Genomic DNA, 13,240 nt, shown 5'->3' on the forward strand with positions numbered 1-13,240 from the left:
TCTTGATGAGGTGCTGATGGATGTTCTTGTTGAACCTCTCTAGTCTTTGTGGTATTGGTGCTCCCACAGAGGTGGTTAGAGCAGAATTCCAGGATAGTCAGGCAGTGGCGATGGGGGAATGGTGATATGTGTCCAAATCAGGATGGTGGCACAGAGTGGCTAAAACAGGGTGTGTTAATATCATGGCCACCGAGACATGGAAATGGCTTTAGTAGTTAGAGAAGTGTTAAATAGCGCAATGTTTTCAGCTAAGAACTTTTGGATGCATGACATTCCTGTTCTTCACCTTGCAGGCAAAGAGAGCACACAATCCCAGGAGAGGGAGCGTACTGGGGGCAGAATGGCCGTCGTCTCATTTTTGACGCCAGTGAAACAGTGAAAGAGGGGGCCCTGGTGACTTGCAGAGTGCCAGCAGGGTTTGTAGTAACTGACAGCAGGGTGTGTGATTGGGTGGTGGGGAGGAGACGGGATGGGGGGTGTGGGATGCGGGTGTGGGGTGCACCTGAGAGAGGGCGAACAGATAATGCCTGAAACATGGCATTCTATTGCAGAAGATAACGATTCTGTGCTGATTGTCCAGGCCTCCATCACTGTTTCTTTACTTACTCCAGCTCCTAATTCGTATGTTTGTATATAAATGGTGAGAAGCAGCCACGGACAGATGCAACCTTCAATAACTTATGTTCTCTCCAAACCACAGGGCCAATAAGACTAGCAGGCTGGGGTCAAGGTAACTGAGGCCTCGGACGAAAACTGCATTCTTAGGCTGCACCATTACAAGAGTCAAGTGTGCCTTCCACCAGTGCAGATACACGCACCTTGTTGGGTCTTCGATCGCGAGCGCAAGGGGAGGAGCATGTCACATGTGGGCAGGTGATGGAGGCAGCAGTGGGCAGTACCCCTTGATAGGGGTGAAGCCCATGCTCTGCACATCAAAGATATTGGGCCTCAGGGGTCTCTCCAGAAGTGAGTGAGTCATGTTGGGTTTCCAATCCGATGCTGCTTTTCAGATCTTTAAACCTTCCATCCAGCCCTTCAGCAGTCTCCTCTTGGCAGTTGGAAATTCCTGTCCTATGTGTCCTCTATATCCTGCTGTTTGATACTGAAATCCCTGAACCCCATCGTTCCTCAGTGTAAATTTTATGGGAGCTAAATGGGATGGGGATTATCACACACCTGCTCAAAGTGACGCAGGCAAGCAGCACATAAACTTGGTGGTCAGCAGGAGGGTCAAGTTTGTGCCAGGTCAGCGCCACATTAAATTAGCCCACACTAGTTAAAACCAACTACACCTTTTATATGAGAGGTGCATTCTGGCTGCAGCTGGGGCTAAACCTGCATGCTCGTAGTTCGAAATGGTGCGACGGGTAAGGGACCTTGGCCCCTGGCTTGTAGATGCTCTGCTGCAGTCATTGGTGCAGAAGTTGGGCCAGAGGAGAAAGGTTTTCTCCCCTCTGGGGGCCAGGACACCCCACGGACAAGCATTCAAAAGGCAGCGGGAGTAGCTGGCATTGCAGTCATTACCTAGCCTGGCACCGGGGACATGGCTTCATTGCTGCAAGAAGTTTAATGACATCACATGAATAGTCAAAGACAGTGAATGCATCCTTATATACCAACATTGCTCCAGTGACCATACCCTCTTCACTAGCCTACCAACAATCTATATCAGCCATGATTGATTCATAGCCTCCCTCTCACACACACAGCACTGTAGGAAGCTAGACACTCAGGGTTGACAGTTTGCACACACTGTCAGCTTTTCAAATGGGGCAGGTACTTCATTCAAACATATTATACCGTACTCACTGATATGAATTGTTTATTAATTAATCTGCACTGGTAGGATTCATACCCAGCCCAAAGGAAGTTGTTGTGGTTTTTGGAGGTCAATCATCTCATTTCCAGGACATCACTGCAGGAGTTCCTCAAGGTAGTTTCCTAGGCCCAACCATCTTCATTTGCTTTGTCGATGACCTTCCCTCCATCATATATGCTGATGATTGCACAATGTTCAGCACCATTCGCGACTCCTCAGATATTGAAGCAGTCTGTGTCCAGAAGAGGCAAGACCTGGACAACATTTGGGCTTGGGCTGATAAGTGGCAAATAACATTTGTGTTACAAAAGTGCCATGGGAAGACCATCTCCAACAAGGGAAAATCTAACCATCTCCCCTTGATATTCACTGGCATTATCATCGCTGAGTTCCCCATATCAACATCCTGGGAGTTACCATTGACCAGAAACTTAACTGGACTAGCCATATAAATAAGAGCAGGTCAGAGGCTGGGAATTCTGCAGCAAGTAACTCACCTCCTGGCTCACCAAAGCCTGTCCACCAAATACAAGGCACGAGTCAGGAGTGTGATGGAAAACTCTTCACTTGCCTGGATGGGTGCAGCTCCAACAACACTCAAGAAGCTCGACACCATTCAGGCCAAAAGATCTCATTTGATAGACACCCCATCCCACTACAGAAACTCACCAAGGCTCCTTTGACAGCACCTTCCAAAACCACAACCTCTATCAACTAGAAAGACAAGGGCAGCAGACGCATGGGAACACCACCACCTGGAAGTTCCCCTCCAAGCCACACACCATCCTGACTTGGGACTATATCGCTGTTCCTTCAGTGTCACTGTGTCAAAATCCTGGAACTCTCTCCCTAACAGCACTGTGGGTGTACCTACACCACATGGACTGCAGCGGTTTAAGAAGGCAGCTCACCACCACCTTCTCAAGGGCAATTAGAGGTGGGCAATAAAATGCTGGCCTAGCCAGCAAAGCCCACATCCTGTAAAAGAATAAAGAAATGCATTTAATTATGTGTAGGTGGTGGTTTTTAAGTGGTGTGGTAAATAAAGCTTATATAACAAAAATTTAAAAATGCATTTATGTAGCACTTTCCCTAACCACCAGATGCCCCAAAGCTCTTGACAGGCAATGAATTATTTATCAAGTACGGTCACTATCGTCATGTCGGAAGCACAGCAGCCAATTCGTGCACAGCAAACCCCACAAACAGCAATGTGATAATGACCAGATAATCTGTTTTTGTAATGTTGATTGAGGGATAAATATTGGCCCCAGGACACCAGGGATAACTTCCATGATTTTCTTTGGGATCTTTTACGTCCACCAGAGCAGGCTGATGGGACTTCCATTCAGCATCTCAACCAAAAGACAGCACCTCTGACAGTGCAGCATTCTCTCAGTGCTATAGTGGAGCATCAGCCTTGATTTGTGTGCTTAAACCCTGGAGTGGGACGTGAATCTAGAACATTAAGACTTAGAAGCACGAGTGCTACCAGCTGAACCAACGATGACACTTAAAAATATGTGAAGATTGGCTCCAGTTCTATCCTTCTTCACCTGCTTTCTGGAACAGGACAACCAACACACTTCCCTCTCCTTTGCAGGACAAGTTGGTCTATAACAGTAGCAGCAGCAAGCTAACAGGGGTCAGGCATAGCTGCAGGTGCTCATCGCCATGGAGGAGGCAGTGCTGAACACCAATGTCCCTGTGTTCTTATGATTAGTATTAGAGCAACCATCACTGAGGCCATGCCCGGTGACATTGCTGAAACAATCAAGAATGACTATATATCAGACATCCCAAATCACCCTCATCCCCTAATATGTTAAGATGTACAAGCTGCAGATGGTGTAACCATATATTGCTTCCTTTACCATCCCCACCCCACCATTCCCACTTCTCCCACCCCAAACCTCCCTGTGCATTTTCGTTTTCAGATACCAAAGAACTCCTATGTGGCCAGCCAGTGGAGCCTGAGGAAGAAGCATAATGCTTGATCGGATACTCGCAGTGCTCAGATATGAACACTTTGGAAACTTTAGGCAGTAGTATAGAGGTTGGACCTGTTGGTGGTGAGTCACAACACATGGGTGGGCTGCAGTTAGGCTGGACGGGAGGGGAAAGGATAGCTCATGTGCCAGCTCCCCAGAGGGCGAAGTCTCAGACTAGTTCTGCAGCAGAGGAGTCAGATCAGGACTTTGATGGAGTGGCTCTCAGGAAAAGGTTCGATGGACACAGAAACGTTTGGTGCATTGGCAAGCCTACCAGAGAACTCCATGTCACTGTCAAGGCGCAGGAGGAGTCTGCCTTCAACCTGACACAGGAGTTTGTGCAGAGCTTGGAGCTCATTCCTTCCAGTGTGTAAGTGGTGACCAACTCCATAAGAACAATTGTGATGCAGCATCTGATTGCCAGTGCCTCAGCTTCCATTGCAGCACAGGCAGAAGCCACACAACACCTGGGTGCACAGCAGAAGTTAGACTGAAGTTATGACATCCATGCTTATTGCCACATGAACTCAGGCTGGTACCATGCAGGCTCAGAGACCTGCTACCTTGGCTGTGGATCCCTGTGTTCAAAGGGACTTGCCGGGTCTCATGGGAATCCAGCAATCTGTGCTCAGATCACTAGGATTACTTAGGCACCTCCCTGGGAGCGTGGCATTGGCTCTGTGGTGCATGATGCTGCTGCTGTCATGATCCCTGTGGAGACCAATAATGGTTAAAAAGAAATTCAAACTTCCATTTAATAGCTGAAAAAGATGATGCAACAAGGTTTCGTGTTTTATAACTTTTACTGTAACAAATGACTGAAAGGACTATTGACTAAACACTATTTTCTTTTTGTAGGCAACTTATACTTTAAACGACAGAAAGGAATATTATCCTTTTATACTAATCACACACTGCACTCTTCATGGAATTGCAGTCCTTATACCAAACAGTCCATGGTTGCTCCCAGCTTCCAATGGGTTTGCATTGCCCTGTTCTGCTGAGTAGTAACTTCGAGTGACCACCTCCCGGTACTTCCCTTAGATTTCAGAGAATTTCCTAAAACCACTACCCAGCAATGGAGCCTGTCCCAATGATTCTTCCCAACTGGCCATGCCAGGATGCACCTCCCACAACCCTCAGATAGTTTAGAGACCGTCTCACTCCCGCATCTGGCTGTGGTAGTTTGTAAAGCCAAGCAACCTCTTCTCTTTACTTACCACACAAAACTGCCATCAGTCTGTGATATTCATTGATTTGTAGGGAAACCTGTAACCTGATCTCAAAAATGGCTTCCTCTGCATGCTTCCCCATGGTATCATGAAACATATTAGCCCTATATCCAGGTAGAAATGCTGATTATCTATTCTTGATCCCAACTTTCTTTCATCTTAAAAGTAAATGGGCAGCTTATAGCACAAACTGTTTGCATCCCGATACTATCAACACCTTTGTGGGACTTTGGAAGACTCAGAGTTTACCCACTGTGAAGTCAGACACTGCTGCCACTGCTCGAGGGTTTCCTTTAAGACTACCTGCAGTTTCCTCCCATTGAAAGTTACCCTGCAGTCATTGGGGTAGCACTGCGTAAGAGCACTGGGACAGGCAAAGGCACCCACAAGACAGACCTTAAGGGAATGCACAAGGGTGATAAGTTATGTTGCGTATGGAACATAGGATATGTTGATGGGTAAAGTTATTAGGGATGTTTAATTTGTGGTGTCTTTTATCTCAGGATTGTAACCAAGATGACTCTATGGTGTTGGTAACAGAGGAAGGGAAAGGCAGGGAAGTGTTGAACGTCAGGGGTCTGTGGTTTTATACAGGCCAACCAACACCTGATGAGACCCTCATGGATAACTTATACAGAACATGGATGCCTCCTCCCCTCTTCTCTTCCTAACACAGTCGCTGAATCCAAGGTCACAAGGACAGCATCCTCGTGATGGCCAACTGGTAGAAGATCCTCATCAGCAAGGTGCAGAGAGACATCCCTTATTGCTAAGCAGCCCCCCTCGGGTTTGACTTGACGGTTGGAAGAATGCTGGCACGGTGAAGTGGTGCAGGATGAAGGCATTGTGGCTACAGTCAGGATATTGGGCATTCAGGAGCAATAATATATCACACACCAACTGCACATTCAGTGAGCGGAAGCCTTTGCGGACCCATTACGTGTTACCATTGAGACATGGTACCCGCAAAGCCATGTGTGAGCAGCTGATGGCACCCTACACCCTGGTGAAGCCGCTGTTTAAGCCACACACCCACTCCCCCCACTTTAAAGAGATAACAATGGAAGCCCCTCTCCTGGCATATGGAGTCTCTGGATACAGCAATGACTGGCAAACTGGTGAAAAAATTCAGGCCTCCACTCACTTTGATGGCCATTGGCAGTGCCCTCCTCCCCCTGACCTGAGGCTGCAGGTCTGTTAACAAGAGCAGGCACTGAACACACTGCTCCAGCTTAGATGCAGGTAGGATAAGTGCTCCCTGAAGACCCTATGAGGACAATTTCTCCTGCTGGGATCCCTCTTCCTCCTCCCCCTGTAAGCAACTTGTCTTCTCTGCTGCCCCTGGTCTATGCCTGTCTGTTGCTGCAGCATAATTGAGGGGAGTTGTAACTATACCCCTGCCCTCCCCCATCACCCCACAATGACTGGGAGCAGATGGTGAACTTCGAGGTCTTGCAGTGACAGCCACTCCTTGCTGACTGGACAAAATTTTCGGAACCCTTCCAACAACCCAATTCTCTGGCAAAATCTGCAATTTGTTAGTAGATAATCGTTAGCAACTAACCTGCAGTTTGGATGGATCCCTTCAAATCGCACAGGTGGGATGTCCCTCATGCAGCTGAACACATTGATCAAGGGCGTTAAACTGGGCGGCGAGGTTGAAAATAGCAGCTCGTGCATCAAATCAGTGTTCGATGCTGAGTGACAGCACGATCTACCTACCCTGGATGCATGTAATGTTCGCACTATCACCCTCCATCACATGGTAATCGCTGCAGGCCACACTGGAGTGATGTGCTTGCTATTGTTCACCTGAACTGCTACCTATGACACTGAAACTACCGACTCTCCAGAACCAGTTTTGAAGCCATTCTATCATTGTTACACACAGTGTATCTCCTGTGCTAGGAATACCATATATCCTGATACATGGCACTTACCTATTGGTAACTGAACACAAGGTGGTCCCTTAATCGGAGTAAGCACATTTTAGCAATGACACTCTTAAGTCTCCCACATTGCTTTTCCTATCATTCGATGCAAACATTTGAGAGGATGAGGTCTTGTGGTGTAATGGTAATGTCCCTACCTCTGGGTTCAAGTCCCACTTCAGGACTTGATGACCATGGAAGGTGTGTTCATAATGTGGCCAAACAGGTTGATTATCAGCCTTTAAATCCTTCCAATACACCTGGTGGTAGGCGGTAAGAGCAAGAGAGTTTCTTGGTCAGCCATACTGCAGAAGGCAACGGCAAAACACTGCAGTACTTTGCCATGGACTAAGTCCATGGTCACCAATGCCCTCTTAGGGCATGGTACCTAGAAGAGGAAGATCTAGAAAATAAAGACAACTGATTATGGTCACTTTGTATTTTTATTTCAATATAACAACTGCCTCACTGTCCGTATCCCATTGTTACTCAGTGTGTGTTCTCCATATGCCCAATGTCTACCCTCCATATCTCACTGATAAAGGAACACGTTGAATAATTGGGAAGGAGATATCCTTTGTTTTTAACCATTCTGGACCCACTCCACCTGTGTGTTATGATAAACAACAGATCGATTCAGGACCTGTGAAGTTTTTAAACATATAGACTGGGAGCAGAATCGGCTTAGATGAAACGCACTATAAAACAGTGGCCTGAAAGTGATTTTTTATCACTGTGTGACTCAGAAGAAATGAATTTCTAGATGAGTTGTTTAGGAGGACAACAGGGATGAGTGGCACTGATATCAAGAAATCAATTTGAGCGGTGGTGCCCCTTTCTAACCATCTGCTCTCCACTGATTCTGGCTGAGATCACACTCTTATTGTCAGCTTGCTGTAATAAGACGCAGTTAAAAAGATCAAAATACAATAATTATAGGAAATCCAAGAGGACAAAATGCATTTGTGCCCTGATACACCTCTTGAAATCGTCCCATAAAAGTGACACATTAAGATTAATATCAAAGTGTCCTCAAGTGGGACACAGTCACTTACACTGGGCTGATTTAGAGCAGTCATGATAAATAGTTTCATCTCTTTCCCTTTCAATGATCCAGCTGCTCCTTCTTAAGTATGCATCTCGCAAATGCATAAAATTAAGAGCTAGTCTGAGCAATGGGTTTATCTTGGCACCAAATGGTTTTTCCTGTCTGAACAGATTCCTACTGGTGACCACACACCTCTGTCTGCAGGGCAGGCATGTTAGTTTTGTCTTTCTTTTTCTCTCTCTCTAATCACAGTGATGGAGCACTGGACCTCTGATTCTTCCCACAGAGAGCTCTGTATTTTCAATAATTCTGAAACTCTCTGCCTGCACTCCACCCACTCCCCACCACCACCAACCCCCCTCCCTCCAGTTAATTCTGACTCTCTCTCACCCAGTTAATTCCGATTCTCCCCTTCGGTTAATTCCCAGGTTGCTCAAGAAGCAGAATTTGGTTAAATTATTAACAACAAAGGAGGGAACAGGATTGTCAAACCCAACTGCTTGGAAGGTTAACTGAGACCGTGTACATTTGTGGATAGAAGGGATGAGCTAATGGTGAAAGCTGCCCAGGTAAAGCTTCCGAGAATATTTTCACACGAGATAGACATTGATGCTGCAAAATTCAGCTCTATAGCACTGGCAGTTTTATTGTTGCAGGTGACATTTTGGAAGCTAAATGGTGTCCAATTGCCTTTGTCCAATTTCAATATGGCCCATGCCCGGCGCCATCTTGGTGAGGTCATTCGTGTGAGAATTCTGAGCGTGCTCTAGAAGTATGCAGAGTTGGCAGATCATGATGTCAGTCTAATGATGAGTTAATGCCAGTGCTGCTATTTTTGATCCCGCCGCTCTAGTTAATGCTCTTGTAAACATGCGTTCAGTAGCGCAAGGGGAGTCCCAACATCTTGAATGTCCGACGCTTTGATTGTTGGTTGCTGATTCCTTTCTACTGGCTCTGCTTGAGAGTGCTGGGTGTTTGGAGGAGTTGCTTATAAAATTGGTGAAGGGAGTGGTGTTGCATGTGGCAAAAGCCTTGGTTGCTTTACAGGGGCTCTGGACACACAGGCTGCTCCCAGTCTCGGGTGCCATGGTAGCAGTCCCCAGTCTAAGGGGTAGACGGTACAGAGGCAGCAAAGAAGAAATGAAACTGCTTACAGAGTTGGGATGGTGGGGAGGGGCCGGAGAGTGGTGGGGGGAGTGTGGTGGGTGGGGAGGGGTGTCAACAGGAGGCCTTACCCACCTGCGGCCTTCCCGGAACACTTTTCCTAGCACTACCTAAACCAGGGGCTGTGTGTTAACTGTAATTGATTGAAGGAGGTGCTCATAGATCTCTGCCACCTTGTGGAGTCAGACCTCCGGCTGCCGGACTGTGAGGATGGCACTGCCAGTGGTGGTGAGAGTGACCACTCTATGTGTCAGGATCATTCCCTTTTGGAACACATGACTCAGCCAACATCTCACATTTTGCCATCGACTGCTGCACAATGAGCTGACAGAGGCTCTTTGCAGCAGAAGCGGGAACTTCACTGTGTCCTGTCTGAACAGAGAGAAGCAGGCAGAGTGCGCGCGTGGCTTTGCCAGAATAGCGGGCTTCCGCATGGTGCAGGGTGCCATTGACTGCACACGCGTGGCGTTATGAGCTCGGTATCTCAATGGTGAGATGTATCACCACTGCAAAGTTTCCCATTCGCTGAATGTGCAGCTAGTGTGCAACCACATTCAGCACACTGTGCTGGTGAACGCCCGCTATCCTGGCAGTGTTCATGATGCATTCATCCATGATGCATCCCATCAATCTTGCAGCTGCCAAGACAGACCAGAGGGTACCTGTTGGGTGACAAGGGCTACCCCCCCTACATCTGGCTGATTACTCTCCTTTACAACCCTACCACAGCTGGCCATATAGTGGGAGCCATGCTGCCACGAGGAACATCATTGAGCGGGCAGTTGTGGTGCTGGAGTAATGATTTCTCTGCCTCTACTGCTCTGGAGGAGACCTCCAGTAGTCACCAGAGTGGGTGTTCTGTTGAGTGGTGCTCTGCTACAACAGATCACCTACAACCTGGACATCATGAGGGCACAGCCCTTGCTACCAGCTCAGGAGCAGGAGGAGGGAGTGGAAGTGAGGAGGCAGCCATTCATTTACCTTCTGGCTGGGCTGGCTCTGAATGCCTAATTCAAATTCAGTTCCCATGAATACGATCACCATGTCCAATAATCCCACATCTTAACTACCCCCCAGTTACTGATCATCACAGAGTCCACTTGGCCACATTCCTAAAATAAAAGTCCTCACAAAACTACCGTTTCATACCAACCTTAAGCAACAAAACATGCAAAAGACCATACAAAATCTAATTACCGTTTTGTGTTTCCTTCATACCTTTGCTTGGCCGAATGCTCCCACAGGGTTCTTCCCCAGTGACTGCATCATGGCTGTTGAAAGGTTGCTGACTTTCATGGAGCGAGCTTGTCGATGGCCTTAGGGAGAATCCTCTGAGCAGCTCTTGTCACTGAAGGCTCAGCTTCGGACTGAGCCATCGTGACAAGGGGAGCAGCAGCCTGGGCTTGCTGGTGGACAGGCAACAGCGAGGACACTGGTGAAGTGGCAGTGGTGGGAGCTTGAAGCATATCATCCCGAGAGAGGACAGCAGGTTTGTGCTCCTCACAGTCACTGCCACAACCCCAAGGTGGCTCCTTAGCAACCTTGGTAACCCAGCATTGCTGGACTGCTTTGAAAGCCTCTTTGAGTGCTGGCATCCACACCCTTAATGGCAGCAGCCTGAGCCTTCATGGCAACAAGCAAAGATCTCATGACTTCAGTCTGAGCTTTCACCGCAGGCAGGCATAGGCTGGCACCTGCTGCTGCTGCAATAAAAGCTAAGACATTGGTCATCAGACACTTCTTCATGTTTGGGTCAAAAAATGTTCTCTTGGAGTTGCCAACACTTCCACACTGGAAAGGATGAGCCCCAAGCTTTGTGCGTAGCCCAGTGTCAAATTGGAGCCAGGATCCCCCCATGTCCCTTGAGAATGACTGGGGCTTTTGGGCAGGCATACCAATCCACCAAGCATTTCTGTGTGCACGTCCATCAACCTGTTCTGTTCTGTTCTGTTTTTGTTTTGGATTTCCAGCATCCGCAGTAGTTTTTTGTTTTTAAACCTTTTTCTGAATGCTGCCCTATCAATGTCCTTACCTGAGACCTCTGCAGGAGAATTCATATATAACCTCACCCTTTGGAGGGGAGGTGGCAAATGTGCGATCCTTTCTTCTTGCCTGGGCCGCAGCCCACACATGCCGGGTGGCTCACCACGTGCAGATCCCCACTCTACAGTACCCTTTAAAGTTCACAAATGTGTCGATATCTCGTGACTGGTGGCTGCAAGAGTCAGATTGAGTGATAGTGTTTTTTCCTTATTAATCGAGCATTCAAACTCACACACCACCAGGGGGCAGTTCTTGGGTGTCTTAAAGCAAAAAGGCACAAGGACAGTGTTGGGGGAATACAGGAGGTGTGTGGTTACACCATCTGCATTCAATGGTTCCAGCCCAGTCTCTGGCCACTGCCTCAGTTGTAATGTCTCAAATGTGTTACACTTCTGAGGCTTATAATTTATAAATCTTTAGGACTATATCACTAAATTCAGAATAAAGTGAAGGGGGTCATCTGACCCGTTCTGAAGTCTGCCTAACAGTAAGCCTGAGTGGTTTGATTGTTAGAGATCAAAGGAAGACTCAATCCCTTCATCCAAGTCATTCATATAAATTGTAAACAGTTGAGGTCCCAGCGCTGATCCCTGCGGCACACCACTCGTTACATCTTGCCAACCTCAAAAAGACCAATTTATGCCTACTCTCTGTTTCCTGTTAGCCAGCCAATCTTCTATCCATGCCAATATGTTACCCCCTACATGATGAGCTTTTATTTTCCACAATAACCTTTGATGTGGCACTTTATTAAATGCCTTCTGGAAATCTAAGTACAGTACATCCACCGGTTCCCCTTTATCCACAGCACATGGTACTTCCTCAAAGAACTCCAATAAGTTGGTAAAACATGAATTCCCTTTCACAAAACCTTCCCAGGTCCTGGATAACCATTCGTGCAGGAAATGTCATCAGTTGCAGCAGTTTGAGTTCTGGGTTTCAGAACTTGAGCAGCAGTTAGCGTCACTGTAGTGCATCCATGAGGCTGAGAGCTATGGGGATAGCATGTTTATCGATGTGGTCAACCCAGCAGTTTAAAAATATGCAGGGAGATAGGGAATGCGTGACCACCAGACAGTCAAAAAAGGAACAGGCAGGTAGAGCAGGAGCCCCCAGAGTGCATCCCACTCTCCGACCAGTACTCAGTTCTGGATATTGTTCATCTGGGGAGTGCAGGCAGAGCCAAGTCCATGGCACCACAGGTGACTCAGCTGTAGAGCACAGGGAGGGTACAAGGAAGACTGGAAGATCAAAAGTAATGGGTGATTCGATAGTTAGGGGAACAGACAGGCATTTCTGTGGCCACAGACATGAACCCAGGATGGCGTAGAACCTCCCTAGTGCCCGGGTCAAGAATGTCACTGAGCAGCTGGAGAGCACCCTGAGAGGGAAGGGTGAACAGCCAGCAGTCATGGTCCACCTCAGAACTAATGACATAAGTAGAAAGAGGGATGGAGTCCTGCAGTCTGAATTTAGGGAGCCAAGTAGAAAATTTGCAAGCAGGACCTCAAAGTTAGTAATCTCAGGATTACTCCAAGTGCCACTCACAAGTGAGTACAGAAATGGGAGGATTGGACAGCTGAATACATGGCTGGAAAGGTGGTGCAGGAGAAGAGGCTTTGGATTCCTGGGACATTGGGGCCAGCTCTGGGGGAGATGGGATATATACAAGTCGGAGGGTTGCACCTGAACAGAGCAGGGACAGATCTGCTTACAGGGCATTTTGTTAGTGCTATTCAGGAGTGTTTAAACTAACTCTGCAGTGGTATCACAGTACCTTTACAGTGCAGAAAGAGGCCATTCAGCCCATCAAGTCTGCACTAGCTCACTGAAAGAGCATTCCACCTAGTCCCACTACCCTGCCTTATAACCTGTAACCTTGCACATTCTCTCTTTTCAGGTAGGAATCCAATTCCCTTTTGAATGCCACGATTGAAACTGACTCCACCACCCTCTCAGGAAGTTTGTTCCAGACTCCAACCGCCCTCTGGGTGAGAAAATGTTTCCTCACA

This window comes from Cetorhinus maximus, chromosome 27, assembly GCF_964194155.1.
Source record: "Cetorhinus maximus chromosome 27, sCetMax3.hap1.1, whole genome shotgun sequence".
Classification (NCBI taxonomy): Eukaryota; Metazoa; Chordata; class Chondrichthyes; order Lamniformes; family Cetorhinidae; genus Cetorhinus; species Cetorhinus maximus.